At 43.2% G+C, this 27025-nt stretch overlaps 1 protein-coding gene and 1 long non-coding RNA gene across 2 annotated transcripts in view; both read left to right on the top strand.

Annotated features, from left to right (window-relative positions):
* Positions 1 to 27025, top strand: part of LOC110318010 (signal-regulatory protein beta-1-like) — a 68570-nt gene that overhangs the window by 10864 nt on the left and 30681 nt on the right. The window lies entirely within an intron of this gene.
* LOC115063643 lies at positions 1814 to 12488 on the top strand. Its single transcript, XR_003843528.1, has 3 exons — positions 1814 to 1884; positions 2730 to 2816; positions 12463 to 12488. It is a non-coding gene; the product is annotated as an uncharacterized LOC115063643 (long non-coding RNA).

Below are 27025 nucleotides of genomic sequence, written 5' to 3'. Positions count from 1 at the left end.
TTCCTTAAATTTTATTTTGAGACTATAATATAATTATAATCTCTCTCTCTTCCCTTTTGTCCCTCCAAACCCTTCCATATATTGCTCCCTGCTCTACTTCAAATTCATAGCCTCTTTATATATATATATATATATATATATATATATATATATATATATATACATATATATATATACACATACATATACATATATATTCCTAAATATAATCCCTTGAATCCATGCGGTATTATTTGTATGTATGCTTGCAGGGCTGACCATTTGGTACTGGGGGGCCTCTCCCAGATTTCCTCACTGCCTTTCCTCAGTTCTTTTTTTTTTGGTTTTTTGAGACAGGGTTTCTCTGTATAGTCCTGGCTGTCCTGGAACTCACTCTATAGACCAGGCTGGCCTCAAACTCAGAAATCCACCTGCCTCTGCCTCCCAAGTGCTGGGATTAAAGGCGTGTGCCACCACTGCTGGCATCTTTCCTCAGTTCTATGTGTCTGATTGACATGTCCATTGGTATCATTCCTACTCGGTACACATCTGGACAGTCATGTGGGTGAGACTTCATGGGTGTGTCTTCTGATGTTACTAGGAGACACTGTCTCAGGACAAACGACCCTCTGTCTCTTCAACCTTTCTGCCCCTCTTCTGCAAGGCTCCTTGAACCTTTGGCACAGGAGTGTTTTGTAGATGTATCCACTGGGACCAGGTTCCATAATTCTGCATTTTGATTGGCTGTGGATTTCTATAGTGGTCTCCATCTGTTAAAAAGGACATTTTCTTGATGAAAGTTCAAGACTACAATTATCTGTGGGTAGAAGGACAAACGGTTATAGATAGTTGTTAGGGATTATCATACTTTTGAGGGACCTTCAAAATGAGACAGGAGGCTGGGCTTGGCTCTGGGCCCTAGTAGTTCCCTTGACTTGTATCCTTGTTATGTATATCACTGTTATCCTTGAATCACTGTGATAAAGCACAATGACTATAAGCAAGTTGGGGAGGAAACTGTACTTCAACTTACAGATTATAGTCCATCACGAAGGGAAGCCAGGACAGGAACTTGGAGGCAGGGACATGGTGGGACCCTGTTTCCTAGCTTGCTTTCACTGGCTTGCTTAATGTAAGGTAAGACCGCCTGCCCAGGGATTGAAGTGCTTACAGTGGGCTAGGCCTCTCTGCATCAATCACCAATCAAGAAACTGCCCCATAGGCCAGTGTGATGGGGACATGCTCTTACATGAAACTTCCTCTTCTCAGATGATTCTAGTATGTGTTAAGCTGACCAAAAAATCCAACCAACACAACTGTATGGTCTCTTTCTATCTCATGGGCTTAACTCATCTGTAAAATAAAGCCTAAAAGAGAACTTTTAAAATTATTATTATTATTATTATTATATTATTATTACTTTGTGTGTCCATGTTTATAGTATGTGCACGGGTAGGCATGTGTGTGCCATGGTGTGAGTGTGGAGGTCAGAGGACAACGTCTCAGAGTCAGTTCGTTCATTCCTTCCATTGTGGTTCCCCAGAATAAAAATCAGATTGTCGGGTGAAATCACTTCCCCAAAGGGCCATGGTTGTAAAATTCTCATCCGGTATGACATGACTACAGATAAGGCTGAGATAGGCCTTACATTGCAGGGGGCAGAGAAAGTGGTGGGTGGGAAAAGGGAAGTGGATGGGGAGGGTGTGACAGAAGACTCCCCGAGGATAGGCAGTCTCCCAAAGACAGAGCATGTGGCCGGTAGAGTAATGAACAGACTCAGGTCTGCCTGAATGCTAGCTTTGCTGTGTGACTTTCGGTTGATACCCGATCCTGTCTGGGTTTCAATGTCTTCCTGGGAAACACCAGTTCCATTGGTGAAGCCTCTTGGAGTTTTTAGATCCCCTGGTAAGTCTGACTGGGGACACTGGATACACCTGTCCAAGAGCCCTGGTTCTTATTGGCATACTCGGAGCAAGGCTAACAAAGAACGAGTGCCCACTTGCTGAGAGGGACACCGGGGAGAGCTAAGGATGGCTGGAAACAGCCCCCAGACCTTACCTATTCACTTTTCCTATGGTCACTTGCTGAGAGGGACACCGGGGAGAGCTAAGGATGGCTGGAAACAGCCCCCAGACCTTACCTATTCACTTTTCCTATGGTCACTTGCTGAGAGGGACACCGGGGAGAGCTAAGGATGGCTGGAAACAGCCCCCAGACCTTACCTATTCACTTTTCCTATGGTCACTTGCTGAGAGGGACACCGGGGAGAGCTAAGGATGGCTGGAAACAGCCCCCAGACCTTACCTATTCACTTTTCCTATGGTCACTTGCTGAGAGGGACACCGGGGAGAGCTAAGGATGGCTGGAAACAGCCCCCAGACCTTACCTATTCACTTTTCCTATGGTCACTTGCTGAGAGGGACACCGGGGAGAGCTAAGGATGGCTGGAAACAGCCCCCAGACCTTACCTATTCACTTTTCCTATGGTCACTTGCTGAGAGGGACACCGGGGAGAGCTAAGGATGGCTGGAAACAGCCCCCAGACCTTACCTATTCACTTTTCCTATGGTCACTTGCTGAGAGGGACACCGGGGAGAGCTAAGGATGGCTGGAAACAGCCCCCAGACCTTACCTATTCACTTTTCCTATGGTCACTTGCTGAGAGGGACACCGGGGAGAGCTAAGGATGGCTGGAAACAGCCCCCAGACCTTACCTATTCACTTTTCTTATGGTCACTTGCTGGGGACAGTGGGAAATGAGCAAAATAAGTCCCTGTGCTGCGGCTAAGAAGAGTGAGCCACACCAAGTTCCTGCCCTCAGGACTCACATTCAAGGGGTGAGTACTGCCATTTGCTGCCTGTAGATGTAAACGTGTCTCATCTTCTCGGCAAATTGACATTTTAAAATAAATATATAATGTCCTTCTTTGTCTTTTAAAGTCACAATTGATTTAAAGGGCATTTTATGTGACAGTATAATCACCCCAGATATCTCCTGGCTACCCTTTACATGAGACACCTTTTCCATTGCTTCTCTTTCATTCTATGCATGATGTCAGATGGAAAGAAAACCTTTTGTAGACTCCAGATAGTTGAATTTTATCATAATTGAATCCACTCATCAGTTTATGCCTTTATGCATGTATGGTGTGTGTGTGTGTGTGTGTGTGTGTGTGTGTGTGTGTGTGTAGGTGTGTGCTTGTCATGGTGTGTATGGTAGTCAGAGGATAGCTTCAGATGTCAGTCCTTACTGAAGAGACTCCGGCTAGCATGGTTCTGGCAGGCCTGACCCTTCCTCCACTCCCTCTTCCTTGCTAAAAACCATTCAATTACATCCTTATAGCTAGCCACCAAGGTCTATTCCTTTGGCCACTTCCTCCTGAAGCTGACAACCAAAGTCCAGCTATCAAAGTATTGAAGTTCAGCAATCAAAACAACCCCACCTGGCTCATCTCACCAATTAACATCCTAACAGAGGCTTTCCCATTTGACCTTTATAAACCGCCATTTTCCTAGGTGCCACATCTGTCTCCTCTATCCAGAGGCAGTCCTTTGCCCCACTCCGGGACAGACCCCCTTACATCTCCCCTTTGCTGCTTTTTTCCCTCCTCTCCTTTGTTCCCTTTCCCATCCTTTCTCTTCCTCTCTCTCCTGTCTTTTCCCTTATCCCCACCCTCTGTCCCTCTGGAGCAGAAGAATCTCCTTTGTGCTGAGATTTGATCTTGGGGTTCCTGAGCCCATCCTTTTCCTTGCAGAGAGTGACTCTTGTGGTGTTTTGTTCTGTGCACACTAGGCCAACCAGCCCCTGAGCTTCCTCCTGTCTACACCTTCTGTCTTACCACCACACTGGGATTCCAGAGCATGTTGCTGTCTGGCTTTATGTGGGTCCTGGGGATTTTAACCCAGTCCCCGAGTTTGTGTGGCAAGTACTTTATTCACTGAGCCATTTCCTCAGTTCAGTGTTCAGCCTGTGCCTTTTGACTGAAAAGTTTAACCCATTTACATTTAAATGAGGCACTGATAATTACCTTTGCTGCTTTGTTACTTGATTTCATGGCTGATAGTATCTGCCCTTAGTCCCCCCAACCACCTCCACTTTCTTTTCTATTTAACTGTTTTGTTTTGGTTAGTTGCTATTGTTGGGTTTTTGTTGTTGTTGTTGTTGTTTGGTTGGTTGGTTTTTTTGGTAGTTTTTATTTTCTTGTCATTTTCTTTTGTGTCTGTTAATATTTTTTTCGGGAACGGCCCACCCCCTAGGTCCCAACCCTTACCCCTAATGCCCTGCCCTCTCCATCCCCATCCCTAACATCTCTTCAGTGTTACAGGTTCATTCTCTGAGACAAAGTCTTACTTGGTAGCACTTACTGGATTGAAACTTGCTGTGTAGACCAGGCTAGCCTCGAGCTTGCAATGATCCCCACCTCTTTCTGAGAGCTGGAGCTACTGGTGCTCACCATCTTGCCCTGCAATGATGCATCTGGTCTTCTAAAACAAGGGTAAATTCGGAGCTTTCATTAGTTTGGAGCCAAGAGTATTCTTTCTCTTTTCTCAAAAAACAAAGCTGACCCAGCTGTGTGTCCTGGTCATTTTCCCCCATGTGGCTATGCTACCGGATGGTGTGGAGGGCTTCCCAAAGTTCTTGTTGGTTTTCCTTGTTTCACTGTTTGCGGCACAACAGCCAAGGCGTCCTCTTGTCTGCAGTCAGTATTTCCTGCTTCCATATTTTTTGTCTTTTCAAGACTCTCAGTGTAGGGCAGCAGCTACCACCCTCACATATCATAGACATTACTCAATAGTCCTGAAGTTACTAGAGTACAGTAACTATGCAGGCAATTATTAAATGGTTACTAACAGGACTCTAATTCATTGGTGTTTTTCCTCCACAACCCAATACTCAACAATTTAGCAAAATACCAACAATCCACCTACTACCCCAAACCTCCTATTGACCAAGTTAACCTAAGAAGAAATGGTTTCACAATGGTTACTCTCAAGGAGTTGGAAATGCTTATTGTAGAACAGAGTTATAAAGGTTCAAGTTCATATTTCAATGAAAATTCCTAGGAGACATTCACCGTCTGTTAACATGAGAGAAATGTATTTGGTCATATCATTGAACTCTTTTATAGAAAACTTCAGGTCCTGCTGTGTTCGCTCTGAAAAGCATAACATTTCAGTGGCCACACAAGACCATTTAAGTATGATCTAAACCTCTCCATAAACTTAATGTGTACGTTTATAATATATAAACATAGCTAATACTCACATACTTGTTCTTTTAAATGAAAATAGTTTTATAGAAAGACCAGCTTCCTGTATAGGAAATCTTTTATTATTATTATTATTATTGAAGTTTTAATATATTTACATCATTTCCCCTTCCTTTTCTTCCCTCTAACTCCCTCTCTCACCCCCTGGCTCTCTTGCCTTTTTCTTTAATAGTTGCTACATATATATGCATATACACATGCACATATCTTAATATAAAAGTACAAGCTGATCAGTCTTTATAATGTTGCTTGTATGCGTATGTTTACAAGACTGACCATTTGGTATTAGATAACCAACTGATGTGCTCTTCCCTGGGAAGGCTTTTTCTCTCACTCTCAGCAATTCTTAGTTGGCTGCAGTTCATCGTCTAAGGCTGAGACCCTTGATCTTCCTTTCTTCCATGTTATAATGTCTATTGGTGACATCCTTGCCCAGGTCTTATATAGGTAGCCATGTTGATGAACTATTCTACACTGAACATGCCTGATATCATCTGTTGGTAGACATTTAAAATATGTCCTATAAACAATAGAAATATGTTCTACCTATACTTATAAGTAGCTGTGGCCTGTCAGATTACAGATATTTCTTTATGATTTTCACTGGGATTACACAGATCCCAGCTTCTTAAACTGTAAGTTTCACCCCATGTAAGATCTTATAATGGTATGTGGTAGTTATGTAAAAAAAAAAAATCAGGCAGATTAAAGAACATTAATAAAATAATAGAAATAAATGTAAAATAAAATCTGGCAACAGCAAAAGGTTGCTGAATGTGTAACAACAAAAGACATCATTCAGAGTCCAGTGTGGAACGAATCTGAGGTTGCAGGCGGTGTTTGCGCATGTTGCATCTTGAACTTCAGAGAAGCCTTGCTTCTGAACACACTTGGTACTACACACACAATGACACAAAGCAGGACTGAAGATTGTAGCTTCTGCCTGTGACCACACATGGCATATTGTGCATGCTTTCCACAATCTTTGGCCACAAGCATCTGTGGCCTAGTGTGTGTCCTGCTCCTTTTTCCTTAACAGAGCACAGTGGGTCATCTCTGCTTGAGAGAGATCAGAGTCAGAATAAACAGTAGCGTGCAGCTGGCCTTGCAGCACGCTAGTAAGGTTTGCAGCGAGAACCCCAGGTGCATGACTGCTTCACCTTCTTGTCCAAAACAGCAGCGGCACTACAGAAACGCTGGAGCCTGAACCCAACAAATGCCACAGAACTTTCCCTGCTGCTCTGAAAGGGACTGTTCCTTAATTGGACATATACTTGGTTGTTATAAACCTTAGGCTTCTGTGTCAAGTCATCCTGTGCCTGAGCATGTGCACTTGATGCTTCCACGATGGAATGAGAAAGCAAAACTGGCACAGGATAAATGCACGAACGTGGACAATGTACTGGCAGGAATGGGATCCATGAAAAACTATAGGGAAGGAGTGGCTTTGGGGCTTAAAGAAAAGAAGGAAGAGAGGCAAGGAGAGAAGTCGAAGAAGGAACAAAGCTTGGAGTGGAAAGTCTGGTTTGTCCTGGGTCCTGTTCAAAGAGAAGCGGAACGTGGAGCTGAGCCAGGGCACACAGTTGAGCCCCTGTGGTAATGAGGCTAGGAACTCATGAAGGGTATGAAGAGACTCGTAGTAGTGTTTGAAAGGAACAAAGTTGCCATTCAGATGAAGCTTGGGGCTGAAGCAAATACTCTAGGGAAAAAGCTACGTAGATACCTGGGCAGGCGATACAGCGGGAGCGCCGGAATGAGGCACAGCTTTTGGCAGAAATTGGGAGGCTGAGAGTTCAATAGGAACAGATTGGCTGGTCCCTGAGGGCTAAGGGGAGGCCGGGCTGAGTAAACCAAGCCTGGCCCTGAGAAAGGGAAATGTTCTGGCTTCATGAGCTCCCTTCCCTCCCTTCTGGCCCCCCTCCCTCCCGGGAAAGGAGATACATTGCTTTGCTGGGCTTAACTGAGATAGTATCTCTCTGAGGTCTATGCTTTTTGAATGGGAACCTTTGAGAACAATGAGGAAGCTGGGGCCCAAGTGCGGAAAGGACCCTGTGCTTGTCCCTGCAGTAGATGAGTCAGTTCCCTCTGATGCAGAAGTGTCAGCATGTTTACTGTGTCTTAGGTTAGATGGAGAATTCAAGTGTCAGGGTCATCTGACCGGTGTCCTGACCCCACTGGCTCACAGCGTGAGACAGAATCTAGCTTGGTCCTGTGTCCAAGAATGTCAGTGATCCCTTCTTCCGGTTCCCTCTGTCTTAGCCCCAGAGCTCACCTGTTTTCAGGCTCTGAAGGTTGCCCTAAGTCAAGAGGTAATGCCAGAGGTGTAAGGGAAGGGATGGTAAGAGGAAGGTCAGGAGAGTGGGCAAGAATTCATGCTCTACCTCCGGGTCTACTAAAGAGAGAGTGAACAGGCAGACACTGGGACTCGTCCTTAAGGTTGGCTTGGAGTTGCTTGTGCCACAGTGACAGGAACTTTGCAGTTCTTGGAGCCCAGATGTCAGCTACTGACCTCTGAGCATGGGAGGAGAGTGTCCCTAGCTTCCCCATCCCCCCTGCCAGGAATAAGGCAGGACCAGGGGAGGCTGCTCCCTCTGAGGGCTCTGTCATAAAGCACACAGTGGTAGGTTACTGGTTTCCACCTAAGCCAAGCCCTTGATCTGCATGTTTGAGGAAACCCTTTGTTCCTTTCAAATCTCTATTCTCTCAGCTGGCTGGTACAGTGACTGCAACAGTCAGGGTTTTTTTTTTTTTTTCTTCCTTTTCTCTTTGGGTTTTTAAAAATAACTGGCTTGTGAGTTCAGACAGAATTGGGTTCCAGTCTTGGTTCAGGGCCAGGGACTTCTACATCCTTTTAACCCCTTCAAAGGTCCACTAAAGGGGAAGAACCTGAAGACTAATCAGGGTAGAGGAAGACATGCAGAGCTGGCTTCTAGCTCCGGTCTCATAAAGAGAGACTGAACAGTATTGTCAACAGGATGTATACTCTGATAGCAGGGAAGGGTTGGACAGACAGACAGTGAGGGTTGGACAGACAGACAGTGAGCGCATTTGCCATCTACTCTAGAATAGGGAGAATAGTTTATTGGGTATATTGCAAGAGGACAGCAGTCTGAAGATCAATTATTTTCCCACCTATATATAGTATTAAAGGGCAATGTCTCCATTTTAGAGGAACACTTTTGTTTAGGACTTGTGTGCAGTTTCTTAGCATGCAGGCTGGCTGATGTACAGTCTGAGGTGTTAGCACGAGTGGCTGCACACATAATTTCCAGCTCTCCAATCTCTGGCATGCAAATAAAGTCTGTGCAAATCATGGCCATGCAAATACGGGCAGCCCTGGCTGACTAAGGTTCCATCCTGGGCAATGCTTTTGGTCACAGGGCACTTGTGAGCATTCCTTAATTGGGAATAGACTCCGTTCCTCTGGTCTCCTGTTAATGGCCTTCCATCCACAAAAGGCACAGACAGAATGATGGGGATTCTTATGCTGTCTGAACTCCAGGTACCCCATCTCATTCTGGAGCTCAGTTTTCTTTGATATAAAACCAGGAGCCCTAGGAAATGTGTCTGCTTTCTTTGTCGGTCCCTGGCTGACATCGGAAGTCATTTTTCCACATGCAGTTTGGATTCTCAAATCTCTGAGAATGCTTTTTAATACAGAGCCACAGTTACCTGCTATCAATTGTATTTGGCCTTCAAAATAAGACCTTTCTCCCATTCTGAGACAAGATTATCTCTAAGAGACCAACATGAAGTAAGTATGCAATAAACATTTGTTGCATGAATGGACAATTGGTTTTAGCTATTATTCCATGCCAGGGCTATTTTAAGAATTGTTTTAGCAGTGAACAACAGACACTCTTGACTTTAGTATAATGTGTATGGGAGATGGGCAGCAAGCCAATAAGAAAAAATAATGACACTTGGTAATGAGTAGTTGTAACAAATGAATAAGCAGAGAGCAATGGGAAGTGTCATTGGGCAACCAGGGCACGTTGTAGATAAGAAATCAGGGAAAGCCCTCTAAAGCAGGGACATGGGAACGCAGAAGTCATGAGACAGAGGGTCTCGGGACCCTGGTAGATTGTTAGTCAAACTTGGTCTGACTGTAAGATTGAAATCTTTTAAGAAAGACTCTAGAGGTCCAGTTATTCGTCTCTGTTCTGTGGCTGTTACAAAGCATCATGACCAAGTCAATTTATAAAAGAAAGCATTTAATTGGGAGTTCACAGTTCCAGAAGACTGTAGTCCATGACATCGTGGTGGGAAGCATGGTGGCAGGCAGTCAGGCATGGTTCTGGGGCAGAGCTAAAAATTCACATCTGATCTGCAAACACAAGGGAGAAGGGAGAGAGGGAGGGAGGGAGAAAAGAGAAGAGAAGAGCAGAAGAGAGAGAGAGAGAGAGAGAGAGAGAGAGAGAGAGAGAAAGAATGGTTGGGCCTTTGAAACCTCAACAGAGACAAACCTCCTCCAACAAGACCACATCTTCTAATCCTTTCCAAACAACCTCACCAAGTAGGGAGCAAGCGTCCAAGCACATGAGTCTATGGAGACCACTCTCACACAGAACCCCATCCACAGGCACCTAGGACTCTAACAAAATTAGTTTCCCATTGCTCCCACATTGCATGACTGTGATTCCACTGTTGTTTGTAACCCTGAAAGTCTAAGATTTGCCGAAGCATGGATGCTTAAATATACCAGGAAACATTGTCTACCCTCTTCCTCCTATTCCTAGGAAGTAGATATCTTAAAAATCTATTTCATTTTATCTTATTTTCTATTTTAAAAGATAGATTAATAGAAAAAAAATCTGTCAAAAACATCGATTCCAGTTCTAAGAGCTGTAGTCAACTGTAGGCAGCACAGAAGTCCTGTTCACAGATAAGCACTTGAAGAGCCTGAAATGCTAGCACATGGGGTTCTTTCAAGGGAAGGAATGCTATACCTGTTACGCACCCAAAAGCCTGGAATGAATGTACATTCTAGCCTGGTGCCATTTGTGCTATCTGTGTGCCTTTCTCATAAGCTTATTGGTTTTGGCTTTGGCTTTGGCTTTGGCTTTGGCTTTGGTTTTGGTTTTGGTTTTCCAGTTTATCTATAGAACCCATCTTTTTTTTTTTTTTAAGATATTTTATTTACATTTAAAATGTTATCCCCTTTCCTAGTTTCCCCTCCGAAAATTCCCTATCCCCTTCCTCCTCCCCCTGCTCCCCAACCCACCCACTCCCATTCCTGGCCCTGGCATTCCCCTATACTGGGGCATAGAGACTTCATAGGACCAAGGGCCTCTCCTCCCATTGATGACCGACTAGGCCATCCTCTGCTACATACATAACTAGAGCCACAAGTTCCACCATGTGTTTTCTTTGATTGGTGATATAGTTCCAAGGAGCTCTGGGGGGTACTGGTTAGTTCATATTGATGTTCCTCCTATGGGGTTTCAGACCCTTTCAGCTCCCTGGGTACTTTCTCTGGCTCCTTCATTGGGTACCTTGTGCTCCGTCCAATGGATGACTGTGAGCATCCACTTCTGTATTTGCCAGGTACTGGTAGAGCCTCATAGGAGGAGACAGCTATATCAGGCTCCTGTCAGCAGGCTCTTATTGGCATTTGCCTAGTGTCTGGGTTTGGTGGTTGTTTATGGGATAGATCCCCAAGTGGGGCAGTCTCTGGATGGTCATTCCTTCAGGCTCTGCTCTGAACTTTGTCTCTGTAACTCCTTCCATGGGTATTTTGTTCCCCATTCTAAGAAGGAACGAAGTATCCACACTTTGGTCTTCCTTCCTCTTGAATTTTATATGCTTTGCAAATTGTATCTTGGGTATTCTAAGTTTCTGGGCTAATATCCATTTTTTAGTGAGTTGCATATATAATGTATGTTCTTTTGTGATTGGGTTACCTTACTCAGAATGATATCCTCCAGATCCATCCATTTTCCTTCAAATTTCATAAATTCATTGTTTTTAATTGTTGAGTAGTACTCCATTGTGTAAATGTACCACATTTTCTGTATCCATTCCTCTGTTGAGGGACGTCTGGGTTCTTTCCAGCTTCTGGCTATTATAAATAAAGGCTGCTATGAACATAGTGGACCATGTGTCCTTCTTACAAGTTGGAATATCTTCTGGGTATATGCCCAGGAGAGGTATTGCAGGATCTTCCAGTAGTACTATGTCCAATTTTCTGAGGAACCTCCAAACTGAGTTCCAGAGTGGTTGTACAATCTTGCAATCCCACCAGCAATGGAGGAGTGTTCCTCTTTCTCCACATCCTCACCAGCATCTGCTGTCACCTGAATTTTTGATCTTAGCCATTCTGACTGGTGTGAGGTGAAATCTCAGGGTTGTTTTGATTTGCATTTCCTTGATGATTAAGGATGTTGAACATTTTTTCAGGTGCTTCTCAGCCACTCAGTATTCCTCAGTTGAGAATTTTTTGTTTAGCTCTGTACCCCATTTTTAATAGGGTTATTTGATTTTCTGGAGTCCAATTTCTTGAGTTCTTTATTTATAGTGGATATTAGTTCCCTATCGGATTTAGGGTTGGTAAAAATCCTTTCCCAATCTGTTGGTGGCCTTTTTGTCATATTGACAGTGTCTTTTGCCTTACAGAAGCTTTGCAGTTTTATGAGGTCCCATTTGTCGATTCTTGATCTTACAGCACAAGCCATTACTGCTCTGTTCAGGAATTTTCCCCCTGTGCCCATATCTTCGAGGCTTTTCCCCACTCTCTCCTCTATAAGTTTCAGTGTCTCTGGTTTTATGTGGAGTTCCTTGATCCACTTAGACTTGAGCTCTGTACAAGGAGATAAGAATGGATCAATTCCCATTCTTCTCCATGCTAACCACCAGTTGTGCCAGTACCATTTGTTGAAAATGCTGTCTTTTTTCCACTGGATGGTTTTAGCTCCCTTGTCAAAGATCAAGTGTGTGGGTTCACTTCTGGGTCTTCAATTCTATTCCACTGAATATAGAATCCATCTTTATGAACATATCACATGTACTTTAGAAAGACTTCTGATCTCCATTTAGCTTACTTTATTCCTCAAGAAAATTTATTGTAAGCTTTATTGTTCACCCTGGATTGATCTAATTATCACTGAGAAATTTTTCACCAAGTTCTACTGTGTTTAAGGATGCTTAAAATAAATCATTTGGGGGTCAGACTCTTAGAGTTTGAACTAATAGCTGCTACTGTCATGCTGAACAGACCTGCCCTCTTGCCGCCCACGGATCATCACTCTGCTGGATGTGGAGGTCGAAGAGACCACACAATTTGGAGAAGGTAAGAAATTTTTCTTTAAGTGGGAGTGGAAGGCAGGAGTTCAGTCCTCTCACCTGAGGAGTCTTCACCATAAGAGAGGGTGAAATAATATGGGCTCTTCCCAGTCCTCTGAGCAAAGCACTTTATACCATTATTGAGATGTCTGTTAGCAAAATATTCAGAGCAAAAGCTCTGAAACTTCATACAAGTGACCGGAAAATTCAATCCTTGGTTTCCTGAACAAGGACCCATCGATGTTGCCAATTGGAAACGCATAGGGAGCTAATGTGAGAAGAGACCATGAAGAGGGGATAAAATCCCTGTCAATTATTTTTCGATCTCAACTGCAGTGATGCACCACCTGGATCCCCTCCAGGAAGACCATCAAGAGGAAGGTCCTCTGGACACATCTCGGCAAGGGGCTACTGCTCCTACATTTAATGAGACTGATTTAGGTACTTATGCTGCCTCCCCTTTCAAATGCCCCAAATTTATATCCAAGTAAAACAATATTCATTCTCATCAGTCTGATTCAGAAATCCTGTCTATGCTGCCTCCCTTTCAGAGACTACTTAGAGAAGATGAGGGACATAATCAACAAGAAAATGATTGGAGAAAACCTCTTACCATGCCAGCTCCTCTGATGTCTGTAATTTTAAATCCTCGAGACCCACATGTGTGTCAACATTAACAATTTACTTTTGCGTTTTTAAAGAATTTCAGAAAATCTGTTGCTGCCAGTGGCATGCGTGCTCCATTTACTGATATGATATGGGAATATTCAAGTAGGGATATTGTCACTCCTTGGGACAATAAACAAGTATGTAAAGCTTCCTTAGCCCCAGGACAATACTTAATGTGGAAAACAAAATATTATGATGAATGTGATGAACAGACAGAAAGAAACCATAGCAATAATGACCCTATTAGTTCAGACATGCTTCGAGGGAGTGAACTGATACAGTAATACTCCAACACAGATGAATGGTTTGGCCCAGTATTTTGACCAAGTACAGTTTTGTGCACTGCAAACCCAGAGAAGAACTACTGATCATGGAGTCCTCTGGTCATTTTAAAATAGAAGGTCAGTGAGCCTTGGCCTGAGTTTCCTATCCAAGTTAGGAGAGCACTATACCAGAAAAGAACTCACAGGGAAGCTGTAGATACGGGGCAGTTGGAGTTTGATGGAGCTACCAATCAGTGTGGAGCTGCCATAGTACCAGCAAAACATGGCGAGTTTTCTACTTGGGTACCAGTCACTCAAGATGCTGGCAGCTCTTCTCACGGCAGTGGCTATTCAAAAGCTTTTCAGAAGGGACCTTTATTTGAATGGGAGAATAAAGAACACTGGAAAATTTAGTGCAAAAAAAAAAAATCTAGTAATCCAGCCCCTTGCCTTTGCCCATGATGTCAAAGAAAACACTGAGCTAAGGAACTTCAATCCAAATTTGACAAGGATGATAATCCTTTAAACTCCCAACCCCATCAAAAATCAACCAGACTCAAAAACAATATCCAGTCACTCAGGAAGAAAAATAGGGTCCAGTGCAAGGGGATTAAATCCTTAGCTTTATGGACAAGACTTATCTGAGGATGGGCATCCTATGTTGACATACATGGACAACTATTCCTTTAGAAGCATGTTAGATACTGGGTCAGATCTTTCAGTTATTATCAAGAACAAGGGCCCCCCACACCATAACGTCCACAGCTGACCTCCCCCCTTTACAAGGTGTTGGAGGCCAACAGGATTCTTTAAAAAGTTCTAATGTCTTAAATTGGACTAAGATTCTCCTTTGGCTCTGTGAAGTCTTATATTGTCCTAGGCCTTTCATATTATCCGTAGGGATGAGATACATTATAACAAATGCAAGCAATGGTTATCATCGCTACAACGCATCATCTGATAATTATAATACAAAAAAGTATAACACCCCTAATTGGGGTCATTGCTCAAGGGGCCATCCACACAGGTTTTAGAAGTACAATGGGTCTTTGATGACCCAGTATAGATTAATCAATAACCGCTTTATGGGGAAAAGTTAAAACATGCCCAGTGTCTACTGCAGGAACAATTACAACCAGGACATTGAACCTTTAGTTGGTCACTGGAATTCCCCTACTTTTGTAACTCATAAAAAGGCAAATAATAAATTTCCACTGTTGCCTGATCTCATGTTACTATGAGAGCACTTGGGGCCCTCATGCAAGTGCTCCCTGCTCCTACTGTGATTCCGCAAGGACACTATATTATTATATTTGACTTAAAAGATGGCCTTTTCTCTAATCCTTTATATCCTGATAATAAGAAACATTTCACATTCTGTTTCTAAACAATCAACAGCCAATGACCCAATATCAGTGGAAAGTTTTACGACAGGGATGAAAAACAGCCCCACTATGTGTCAATATTGTTCTCATAAAGCACTTAATCTTGTGCTGGTTAAATTTCCCACGGTATTGGTCATTCAGTATATGAATGGTGCTCTCCTCTCCTGTTCATTTAATCAATACTTAAGTGAGAGCTTAACTTTAGTGTTAAGTAAACTAAGCAAACTTTAAACAGAGTTTCAGTAAAATAAAAAGTAATTACTTTACAATTATTTAGGATATTATTATGCAGCAACAAGTTTGCCATCATCCTCTTGCTTAGAACATCCCAAACAATGTTTCCTCAATTAACAACAACAAAACAAAATAAAAACAAAAAAAAAACAAAAGAAAGAAAGAAAGAAAGAAAGAAAGAAAGAAAGAAAGAAAGAAAGAAAGAAAGAAAGAAAACCCCAAAACACAAAAACCAAATTGGGGCCACATCAGTTTTGGCAGGTCCTTATCTGACTATCAGTACTGTGGGTTTGGCTCTGCTCTTTAAAGTTGTTTTCCAGAGACTTTCGGGCAAACTTTGTAAGATACGTAACACCAGAAGCAGAGTGAGTTTTTAGCTTATTAATTAATGCTGCCACTGAAGTGGTAGCTTGTAGAATTAGTCCCTTACTTCCTTATCAATTATTTATCCTTCCTTCCTCATCTTTGCCTACTGGAATTATCTAACAAGGTAATGGTATTACAGAAATTATGTATGTCATAATTATCTGTAACTTCTTACTTCCAAGAAAGTATAGACTTGACAATGATGGGAAGGACGAGTCTTAAACAACTTACTGGTAAAGAAACCACAGAAATCACTGTGCCATTAAATAAGAATGATTATTTGTTCCACACTGATAGTAATTGGCAGGTAGTGTTGATATGTTACTCAGAATACATATATAATCATTATCCTAAAGATTCCCTTTTAAGTTATTTTTGAAGATACTCTTTGAGTATTACCTAAAATCACAACTAATAAATCTCATAGAGATCCATTTGAATGCTTTTACAGATGACTCTTCAAGGGTACAAGGCACTCATGCTTTATGTACAAATTCCACATTCTCCACAAAAGAAAAGATTGTACCCTCCCTGGTTACTGAATAGTTCTCAGCCATTAAACATTGTAACTGACTCTGCATATTGTGCTCCAATGGTTTCTCTTTTAGAAACTGCAAGACTTAAGCCCAGGACCACCACTAATGTTATTCCACAATTATTTCTTTCCCTTCAGACATCTATATGATAACGAACCTTTTTTTGTAACTCATAATCCTGCTCCTTCTAATTTTCCAGGTCTGTTAGCATCCGCCAATGCTCAGGAGGATGTGCTGTGGCCTCCTTGCCCGCTAGTGCTTTTTTACAGGCCACTCAAAAATCTCATGAACTTCATCAAAATGCAAAATCATTGCAAGTAATTCTCCTTACCTCCTGAATGAGCACAACATACTATTTGAACCTGCCCTTCCTCCTCTTTCACCCCACTGCCCTCTGCTGGCGTAATCAATCCTCAAGAATTAAAATCTAATGCCACTTGGCAAACAAATACTGTTTGTATCTCAGAATTTGGAAGTTTAAAATATGTTCATGCAACAGTTGACTTTTTTTTGTAATAGTATTGCTGCTTCTGCTCACAGGCGTGCAACCATCTTGGATGCCACCATTTGTTTATTATACTTCTTTCCTTCCCGGTACTACCATTCCAACCTAACACTGATAATGGTCCAGCTCATATTAGCAAATGCTTTAAGGAATTTGGCAATATATGGAATATTAATAGTGTTACTGAATTTTCTTAAAATCACCACAGGGTCAAGCTATTGTGGAATACCACCATTAAGTACTTAAATGGCATTTTAAAGGGGGAAGTTTATATACCCACCTAAATACTATGCTACACTTAGCCATGCTTACTTTAACTTTTTTCATTTTAAATGATAATGCTTCTTTTGCTGCCTCAAAACATTTTGCCCTAAAGGAAACACAGTCTGTTAAGTTTTGTTACATGAAAATATCTAGATACTAATCAATGGAGATGATCAACCGTTCTAACACCAGGGTGGTGTTATGTTTAAGGCTTTCCAGATAATGAGTGAGATCTCAGATGGCTTCTGCCCCAGAGCATATGACCCAGACAGCATTGGCTTGCAGAGACAGTAAGACTCTAACTCATCAAGTCAAGACCTTGGGAAGAATAAAAGGACACAATGCTAGTGACCCCAAGATGCTACCACTAGGTTTTCTGACTGTATTACATGTTATTTCTCAGCTCATCAATATAGAATCGAAATGCCTTTTGCTAGGGGTCAGAAAGGTGTAACCCTATTCAGAGACAGTAATATACTGCTTTTCCATAATTGGGATTATTTTTATGGTTTGTTTTTGTTTTTGTTTTTTTATTACTTGTACTGGGAGTTAGTACAAGAATGCAAGGAGAAATTTCAAAACTGGCCTGTATGGTTAGTAAAACTACTAACATTATAGCCAACCTATTGGTAGAAGTTAGCCAAGAAATGGGTGAATTGAGAATCACAATTTTACAAACTAGAGCAAATTCTATATATTATTTGCTGCACAGTCATAATCTTGATTGTCAACAATTTCATGGTTTGTGTTGCTCTAATGTGATATATGTCTCTCATATTGTCGATGGTCAAATTAATGACCTACATAAAGAGATAACACAATCTCTCAAGTGACCTTTGAGTGTATGCCCTGGCTAAGATGGCTTTCCTCTTGGTCCTCTGCTAGATATTCTTATGATTCTGTTATGCTTATTTATAATAGTTAGACTAGCCATGCAGGTGATGTATACAACCTTAGCCTCTACTACAGTCCCAACTTTGTCTTTAAAAAAAAAAATAGGGAGAGATGCTGGAGGCATGGAGGGCCTTGCGCTCACAGATAAGCACTAGAGGAACGTGGAGTGTTGGCACACACAGTTGTTCCTTCAAGGGAAGGAATGCTATACCTGTTATCTCCCCAGAAGGCTGGGGAGGGACAAGCATTCTACCCTGATAAACTCTGTGCTTTATGTGTGACCACACCGGACTCTTACCCAGGACCTCTTACCCATAGACCTCTTTGTCTCAGTCAATCGATAGAGCCTATCTTTGTGGAAGATGTTGCATCTACTTTACAAGAGTTTCAATGTTAGTCACATTCAATCTTTATTTAGCTTACTTTGTTCCTTAAAGAAACTTATGTACCCAGTTGCTGTGCACATGGGAGTCAGTTAATTATCAGGAGGAAAGTTTTCACCCAATTGTGCTGTGCTTGAATATGCCTAAAATAAACCAGTCAGGGTCAGACTCCTGACACTGCACTGAATCCGACTGCCTTCTTGCCTCCCACAGATCATCAGTCTGTGGAGGTCTCAGAGACCTTCTGCAGTAAACAAATGTCTAATGGTCTAATGTTGCTCTGAAGGCTTAGTTACAGCAACTTCATGAATGTCCATTCAGGAAGTTCCTGCAAATAGAAGAGTGAGACCCTCTGGTGCCAGTGCTCTGCCCAGCTCTGGCCGGCTCTGGCTGGCTCTGGCCGGCTCTGGCACCTAAGGTTGGTGCTCCTGGGGCTGGGCTAAGTCTCATCAGTCAGAAACCCAATAGGCTGGATTAAAGCCTTAAAAAAATGATTATGACAGTATGCAGATGATCTCTAGAAGCTCAAACCAGACCAAAATCCACTATGGAGGAGGGCCGGTAGCCACCCCTACCTGAGGAGCACATGCATTTGATTGCTTCTGAGAGAAGGGGAGTCCGTTTTCTTTAATGGCATATGACACCTGATGCATCGGCCCACACTGTGGGGCAAGCAGTGGGTGACCAACACAAACTGGACTTGATGGGGGTTGGGAAGTGAACACAAAATTGGATGGACAGGGAGGCTGAGAGGACGTGGGGGAAGAGGGATGAATACGATCAAGGTACATTATATGAAATTCTTAGAGAATTATTAAAAACAGTGTTTTTTAAGGAATGAGTTAAACAATGGTTTTCAGCTACAAGGACTTCATGAGACATCAGGCTTCACAGAACTGGAAGGAAATGGTACAGATGGTCCAGTCAGGTGATGCGTAAAGTTCTGCAAGAGCCCATGGGAGGTAAATCTTTGCTTTTGGTGGCTTTGGAGAAGGTCTCCTGGAGGAGCTGTTGGTGTTTGAGTGGGGTCCTTGGAAGGGCATGGGGAGGGGTGAATAAAGGAAAGGGGGTCATTTGAGAGACTATGGCTTGGTAAGGGCCAGGTTGGCGGACTCAATGGGTATATGGAAGGATCCTGGGAGAGAGGAGTTTGGTTCCGTTTGGAAGAGAATATGCCAGCCATATTTTGCCCCTACCTTTTTCCATTCGGCTCTGCCTGCCCATACCAGAGCCAGGTAATTTAACTAAGTACCTCAGCTTAAAGGAGACAGAGCTGTTTAGTAGATGTTATCTTCCACTCAAGATGAAGGTCCATCTTGGCACTGGGCACAGCATTTCCAAGGTGTCTAATTTGTGAGACTGTAAAGGGGGAGAGAAGTACAAAGTACAGTGCTCGCTCATTACTCACCCTCTCCCTGACTGTACCACTGCACTCATTGCATATGGCTTTGTCTGCTCTGGGGTTGGAGGCACAGAGCCCTACTGGTTAGGAACCCGAGGCGGCTTAGGCTTGCTTGTTGTCACTCAGAAAAGAAGAAAGAAGAAAAGAAATGAAAAGTGGCCACAGAGCCTACCAGAACCCTGATATTATTTTAAATGCCACAGGTAAGAGCTGTACCCTGCTGAGCCTGTGCACAAAACTGGGCAGGTATCTGCTGCTTCTGCTGGGTGCCCTTAAGTCTTTGAGCCTTCCTGAGGCCAGGCCCAGCCCCGTGACAGAAGCGTGGTGCTTGCTCTTGGCTCTGGTTGGAGAATGTTCCCATTCCAAAGCCCACATGACTAACATGGCCTTCCTTGGCCACCTAACATAAACTTTCCCACCATTTTGCTCCCTGCCCCATCATTCCCTACTCCCCTCCCTTGCTTCATCTTTTTTTTAATGTCAGTGCTTCATACATCTCTAATTTCCACATCCATGGAGTCAACCAACCCATCATGATAATAAAATCAAGCCCTCTCATTTTGGAGCTGGTTACGGCGCTTTGTTCCTATAATCTGATTACTCCAGAGGCTGAGGTAGGAGGGTCACTAGGAGTACACGACCAAAGAGAGAGTTGAGGTTCAACCTGGGTTACATAGCAAGACCTTGTCTCAAAAAAATAGAACAAAGCAGCCAGGCATGGTGGTACACACTCTTAATTCTAACACTTCAGAGGCAGAGGCTCTGTGAGTTCGAAGCCAGCCTTGTCTACAAAGTGAGTTCCAGCACAGTCAGGGCTATTACACAGAGAAATTCTGTCTCAACAACCAAAACCAATAGCAACAAAAAAAACAGAACAAAGTGAAATCTTATATTTTTCTTGTCATTATTCCCTAAGCAGTGTAGCAACCACTTATTGTTATTAGTTATTATTATCAATCAGTATAATTAATCTAGAGATGATATAAAGGAGATTGGAGAGTGTAGGGTATACATACACTAGGCTATTTTACATAAGGGACTTGCTCTCCCAAGGATTTCTATATTAAGGATCCTAGAACCAGGCCCCCGTGGTTACCAAGGGAGGACTGTACTATTTAGTGTCTGTTTCTCTTTTGAGAATTTAAACTTCCAAGGGCAAGGACTGTTGTCTGTTCTGTTCATTGTGGATTTTATAGCATTCAGAACAGTGTTAGAGATGGGATACAGTTTCATCAACTTTCTCTCAGTGAGCGGAAGAGTGGCCAGTATAGGTCTCCTTGAACATATAAGAGTAACGACATTCAAAGCACCTTCCTAGGACTCACATCCAGGCAATGGTGAGGTGGGGTTAGAATTCACGTCTGCAGGGAGAAAAGCTTTGTTCTCTTCACTTCTCCTCACAAACATATCTCTTAGAGATTCTTGGTTACTCCCGGTTTAGCTCCAGGTCCTCCCGCTGATACGGAGACTCCCATTCACGTGGTTTGTTCACGGCTGAATCCTGGGTGAAGGGACCCTCTCACTGTGAGGTACTCCACTCTGAACCCTGGATTACACCCGGATCACACCCAAACACTAATTTCCAAAGCACAAACCAAATGCAAAGAGATCCTTTAATCGGCAAGAGACAAGTTAGCTGAATCAGGCAGACACAGCAGCAAATAGCTTTGCTGGTGTTAATTTTAAGGGGGGGGGGGGAAGAGGAGGAATGTTAGAATGAGCTAACTTGACACGTTGGCTAAGTTCTGGTTGGGTATTTTAGTTAGGTTAGTCAAAATGATGAATTTTGTGATGAATTTTGATTGCTGGACCTTGATATCTTGATTGTTGGACCTTAGTGATCAGTCTCAGGAGGGGGAAGTGGCCAGATAACGGATTAGACCTTGGTGGCTAGCTCTAGGAAGATAATCTAATGGTTTAGCAAGGGGGAAAGACAATGTTTGCCATATCTGTCATGCTTGAGTCTGTGCTTGCCATGCTCAGACCTGCTAGAGCCCTTCTCTGAGCGCCTCCTCAGTATGTGCAGAAGGAAAGGAGGAGAGGCTGAAAATGGGAGGTCAGGAGGGGTGGGGTGGGGTGGTTCTCCATACCATTGATGTGTTGTGATTGGTTGGATGCCTAGCCCCTCTTGAACACAGATTGCCAGGAAGGAAATCACTAATCCTCTTAGACATGAGCAAGCCAAGCTCAACCAGCTTACCCAGGTTATGAGTAGCAGGGCTGGCATTGGAACCCACCTTTCCAGAGCTCACTTGTCATGCGAAAGAGGACTCCCACTTAACGCTTCCTGGCTCACTCTACCCAACGGTAACAGCTGTCTGGCCAGAAGGTCCACAGGCAACCAATTAGGACCTGTGTGTCTCATTCAAGGTCAGAGCTTTTGGGGACAATGTGAAATTCACTTTTAATTCACAACTCCCTTGTTGTATCCATTTATGTAAAAACTTTCATGTTATTTAAACCCAAACCCCCCTCGGACTTCAATGGAAGCTTTGAATCCATGTGGAAGGTCAAAGGCATTTCTTTGAAAGTGTGTAGGGACCCGGTAGAAATCATATTAGCATATTCATTATCATCAGGGTTCTTTGAATGTAGCTTTTTGCCATTCTCTGAAAGTGATTGGAGAACTAGGGCTCTTTTTTGTTCAAAAACTCGCGATCTGAAGTGAGGCTGTGGCTGCCTACTGGGTGCTACAGCACACCTTCCAAAAAGCAGTAATGGATCTGTGTTGTATAAGTCAGTGGTAAAATGTCATCCATGAGGAGTCTCCACAGTGGCCAAGCCTTGCTGGAGTCTGGAAGACTCTCTTACTCATTAAGTATGATTTGTGGCAGAACCCAAGGCAGTGCCCAGCTAATAAAAGATGGCTTCCTATGGAAGTTAGACACTGCTCACAGGAGGGCCCTAGGTGAGGCAAAGAATCAGGGTTTGTACTGGCTAGCTTTGTGTCAACTTGACACAGCTGGAGTTATCACAGAGAAAGGAGCTTCAGTTGGGGAAATGCCTCCATGAGATCCAGCTGCAGGGCATTTTCTCAATTAGTGACCAAGGGGGAGGCCCCTTGTGGGTGGGACCATCTCTGGGCTGGTAGTCTTGGGTTCTATAAGAGAGCAGGCTGAACAAGCCAGTAAAGAACATCCCTCCATGGCTTCTGCATCAGCTCCTGCTTTCTGACCTGCTTGAGTTCCAGTCCTGCATCCTTTGGTGATCAACAGCAGTATGGAAATGTAAGCCAAATAAACCCTTTCCTCCCCAACTTGCTTCTTGGTCATGATGTTTGTGCAGGAATAGAAACCCTGACTAAGACAGGGTTATACCTGTGCAGACAAAGTAATGGGTCAATTCTGTGATGCAGGGATCTAATTCTTAGTGATAAGTGAAAGACAATTCAGTATGAAAAGTTTTCAGTGTCCCAGGACACCTTCCATGTACACACAGATGTGCCCATACAGAGTACCAAGACAGTAGGTAATATTGGGTCATTCCAGATGGTGTATTGGTAGCTCAGAACACGGTAAGAAGAAGTTAGACTCTATGTTGGTAAGATGGAGCCAATGGAACCTGATGGCCAAGGAAATACTGGGGAAGAGATACTGGAGTGGGAGACAAGGAGAGCAGGCAGAGACAGCTTCTAGGAACTGACCTCTATCATGTAACCACAGAATTACTGATGTTTCCTGAAGCGGGGGATCATGCTTGAGCCATGATCAAGAGTAACTTTTGGACGGGTAAGATGTGACATGTCTGTGACACACAAATGCAATTAAGTGGCTAACTGGACATGTGTCTGTGGCACAGGGGAGAGTAACACATGGCTTAGAGTCATCCCTAATGATGGGGAGGGAGACGGTGAAGGGTACCATATGGAGAGAAGTGTACCGGGGAGGAGCCAGGCTTCTCTGGGCTTCCTTGCAAGTGGGCTATGAGAGTGAATGACCTAGCACTTTGTATCTTCCTTTCACCTGCCACTTTCAGGTCCAGTTACTGTTCAGGCAAAGGGGAGGGCTGAATCAACCCCATTCACAAATAAAGGTAAGGCACATCTCAGCTGATCTGGATCACACAGGTTATTGTAAAGCTACCTGCAGAGACTCGTGACTGGGGATTTTGACCATGCATGACAGAACATAGTTGAGTCTTGGAGAGCTTACACAGGATCTTGTGCTCAGCTATGCTGATGGCTGTCTCTGGATTAGGACTGTTTTTCACCTGTGCTCTCCTGAGCTTCTGGCTGACTCTTTCCCCTGGCCTCCATTCCATTTCGAATGATGTAATCTGTAGAGTCTTCCAGCTTTCATGGTCTCATGTGACATTTCCTGGAACCACGGTGATGTAGGAAATGACCAAGAGAAGAGATGAAAGGCTGGAAGCAAGGAAGCAACTTTACTGCATGAAGAGAACAAGCCTAGGCAACATCAATCCCAGGAGGGAGCTTCAGTTCAGTTAAGCAGAGCATTTTATACCACTTCTGTCCCCTTGCCTGCTTCCTCACCCCCACATAGCAACGCAGAGTGACATATTTTGATTGGTTATATTAAGCTTGTTTAGTAGAGCTTGCTAAATTCCTCTATAAGCAGACATTTTCCTTAAGCAGAGCAATTATCCACAGACCGTTTATAGTACAGAGGGGAGAGGTGAAGAATATGGCTGCAGATCAGACACAGTAATATACCATAAGGGTGTGGCCCAGCCTGCTGTGTGTGCTTCCCATCAGCTTCCTAGACTCTTCTACCATTTCGATGCTCAACTCCCTTTCAGGGTCTATTTTAACTAGGTTTTCTATTGCTGTGACTAAACACCATGACCAAAAAGGCTTATTTCATCTTATAGCTCGAAAGCCATACTATACTGCTGAAGGAAGTCAGGGCAGGATCCTGGAGTCAGGAGCTGATGCAGAGACCATGGAAGATTGCTGCCTACTGGCTTGCTTCCAGTGGCTTGTTCAGCCTGCTTTCCTAAAGATCCCTGGATCACCAGCTAAGGGTGGCCACACCCACAACGACCTGGTCCCCTCCTACATCAATCACTAGTTAAGAAAATGTCCTTCAGGCTTCCCCTTTCCCATTGGAGGCATTTTCTCAGTTGAGATTCCCTCTTTCAGATTACTCTATCTTGTGTCAAGTTGACATAGGACTAGCCAGCACAAGGGCAAAGAGTACCATCTAGTATCTTAGGTGGTATCCAGCTTCCTTGAAAATATAACTGTACCAACATACCTGGACAGGGGTCCTAATATAGGCAAGCAAGCAAGGGTCTTCAAGTGTTGGAAGGAAGAATTCTTTGGTGTTTATGTCTCAGTGTGAGTGTGTGTGTGTGTGTGTGTGTGTGTGTGTGTACACATCCCTGTTCTCAAGCAAAGTTAGCACATGGCTTGTCAGACTCTGTTCTTAAAAGCCCTATAGTTATACATAAATCAAAAGATATTTTGACTGGCTTAGGGAACTCAGTTATTAATATTAAAAATAGATAAAAGAATGTTAAAAATTATATGTATACATGTATATTTTTATCTGTTTAAAAAGTCTTCTAGAGAGAGTAATCAAAAATTATTAGGAGAATGAAAAGGAAAGAAAACAAAACAAAAACCAACATGAAAGTTTCCTAACTACCACTTGTCTGGGAGGCAACAGAAACTTTCTGCCATGTTGGGGCTATAGCAGTCAGGTCTACAGCAAATATTAGAACAAATGTATATAATGTCAAGGGGTATAATAGATAAGAAAATTAAAAAAAAAATCTACTTGTTTCTTTTGGTAGTCAAATCCTCAAGTTTCCACTATGCACAGCCTGGTAAGCTCCCAGGGTGGCTCTAGCATGATCCTCCAGTTTCACTGGTCTTCCGGCATCAAAGCTTGGTCACTCCAGATGGTTGGTTTACATGATGTTGACAAATCAGGAACACATTCCCAGTTGCAAGAAGCTGGCTTCATTCTGTTGTGTTGAGCCCAGGAAATCATCTCTGCCACACTTAGTATAGAGGGATGGATTCAAAAGCAAGCAAGCATATCTAACACAGGTCCTGCTGAGTTTTCACACCTAACACAAGGATTGTACCTTAGTTTGAATAGTTAGAGCTTAACTTTATGTTTTTACATGGTTGACTTGGCTTTGTAATTGTGCATTCAGAAGAAAATGTGTTCAAATGCTACCGCTGAAAAGTGTAGTACAACTTTGGCAAACAATGTGGACCCTTAAGCACATATTTTGATTTTCAGAAGTGTTGACCCTGTAGGATTTTGACTTTCTGTTAAATGACTCTTAAATATTTATTAACAATACATTTATAAAATGTAATATTTTCAATTTTTGTTTGTGATATTCATCAGGAATATATTATGATAATATTTATGAATCTTGGAAGTTATACATTTTGTAAGTAGTCATTGGATAAATCCTTATAAACATGGAACCATATAACATCTAATTGTAATCATGACTCCTATGACCTTGACAAGGGACTCAGTGTAGGGCAAGTGGACCATACCACCAGACAGAAGAACTGGTAAGGTTGAGTGAGCTCAGACCCCATGAATCTCAGAATTGAGAATGGTAGGCATGAGGCCACTCCCTGCCTGCCTCTACCTGCTCTGGAACACATAACCACCCCACCCCACTGAGGGCCGTGGCATCAGTCACATAGCATTAAAAACCCTGGAGTTCTCCATACTAATAAAGTATCAGGATATGCCCTGAGCATTCAGCCAATGGACTTCTCTTTCTGGGTATCCTTTCCAACAAAAGGTGTTTAATCTCTGGTTCACCCTGAGTACAGTGTAAGCATTCACATCCTCCATCAAATAAAACGGTTTGGACAAGAGAGGGCTGTTTCTTCATCATGGATTGCTGACAGGAGAGGCCTTCAGAGTTAGTAAAGAGGTGTACCTAAGTCTCCAGAAGAAGGCCTTCTCTCTCCCAGCCCCTCTGTACTCATTCAGAATCACATCGGGTCCCGCCCCCTGTCCTGGGCTATGTCTTCCCTTTTCTGTCCAGCGAGTGGATACTCTGAGAGGAAGCTGCTCTGAGAGGAATCGTGGACCCCCATTCCTGACTCCTAGCAATATGCCAGTGTTGCCTGGGTACACAGGAGACTGGGAACCACAGCAGTTGTCCCAGACTCTGCTGTTTCTTACTCCAGGAAAACACAGACTAAGGACTGCCATTACAGATGTTGTTCTGCCTCCCTGAGCAGCTTCAGTAAATATATATATATATATATATATATATATATAGAGAGAGAGAGAGAGAGAGAGAGAGAGAGAGAGGCTTATAGGTCCAGCTAGCCCACTTTTCTGAGGCAAAGTCCAAGAATCTGGCAGTTATTCAGTTGATGAGGCTAGATGTCTTAGCTGGTCTTCAGTCAGTGCGAGAATCCTGAAGAAGCAGGTTCTAGCACCATCAAAGGAAAGCCTCAGCAACAAGATCGATACATTTGCCAGCAATGAAGGAAGGTAGACAAAAGGCAAAAGCTTCCTTCCTCCATGACTTTTTATATGGACTGCGACCAGAAGGTGTGGCCCAGATTTTGTGGGTCTTGCCACTCCAAATGACCCAGTCAAGAAAACCCCTCGCAGGTGTGCCCAGCTGCTTGGGTTTT

Source organism: Mus pahari, chromosome 3 (genome assembly GCF_900095145.1).
Source record: "Mus pahari chromosome 3, PAHARI_EIJ_v1.1, whole genome shotgun sequence".
Lineage (NCBI taxonomy): Eukaryota > Metazoa > Chordata > Mammalia > Rodentia > Muridae > Mus > Mus pahari.
This window is presented reverse-complemented; position numbering and strand designations above follow the sequence as displayed.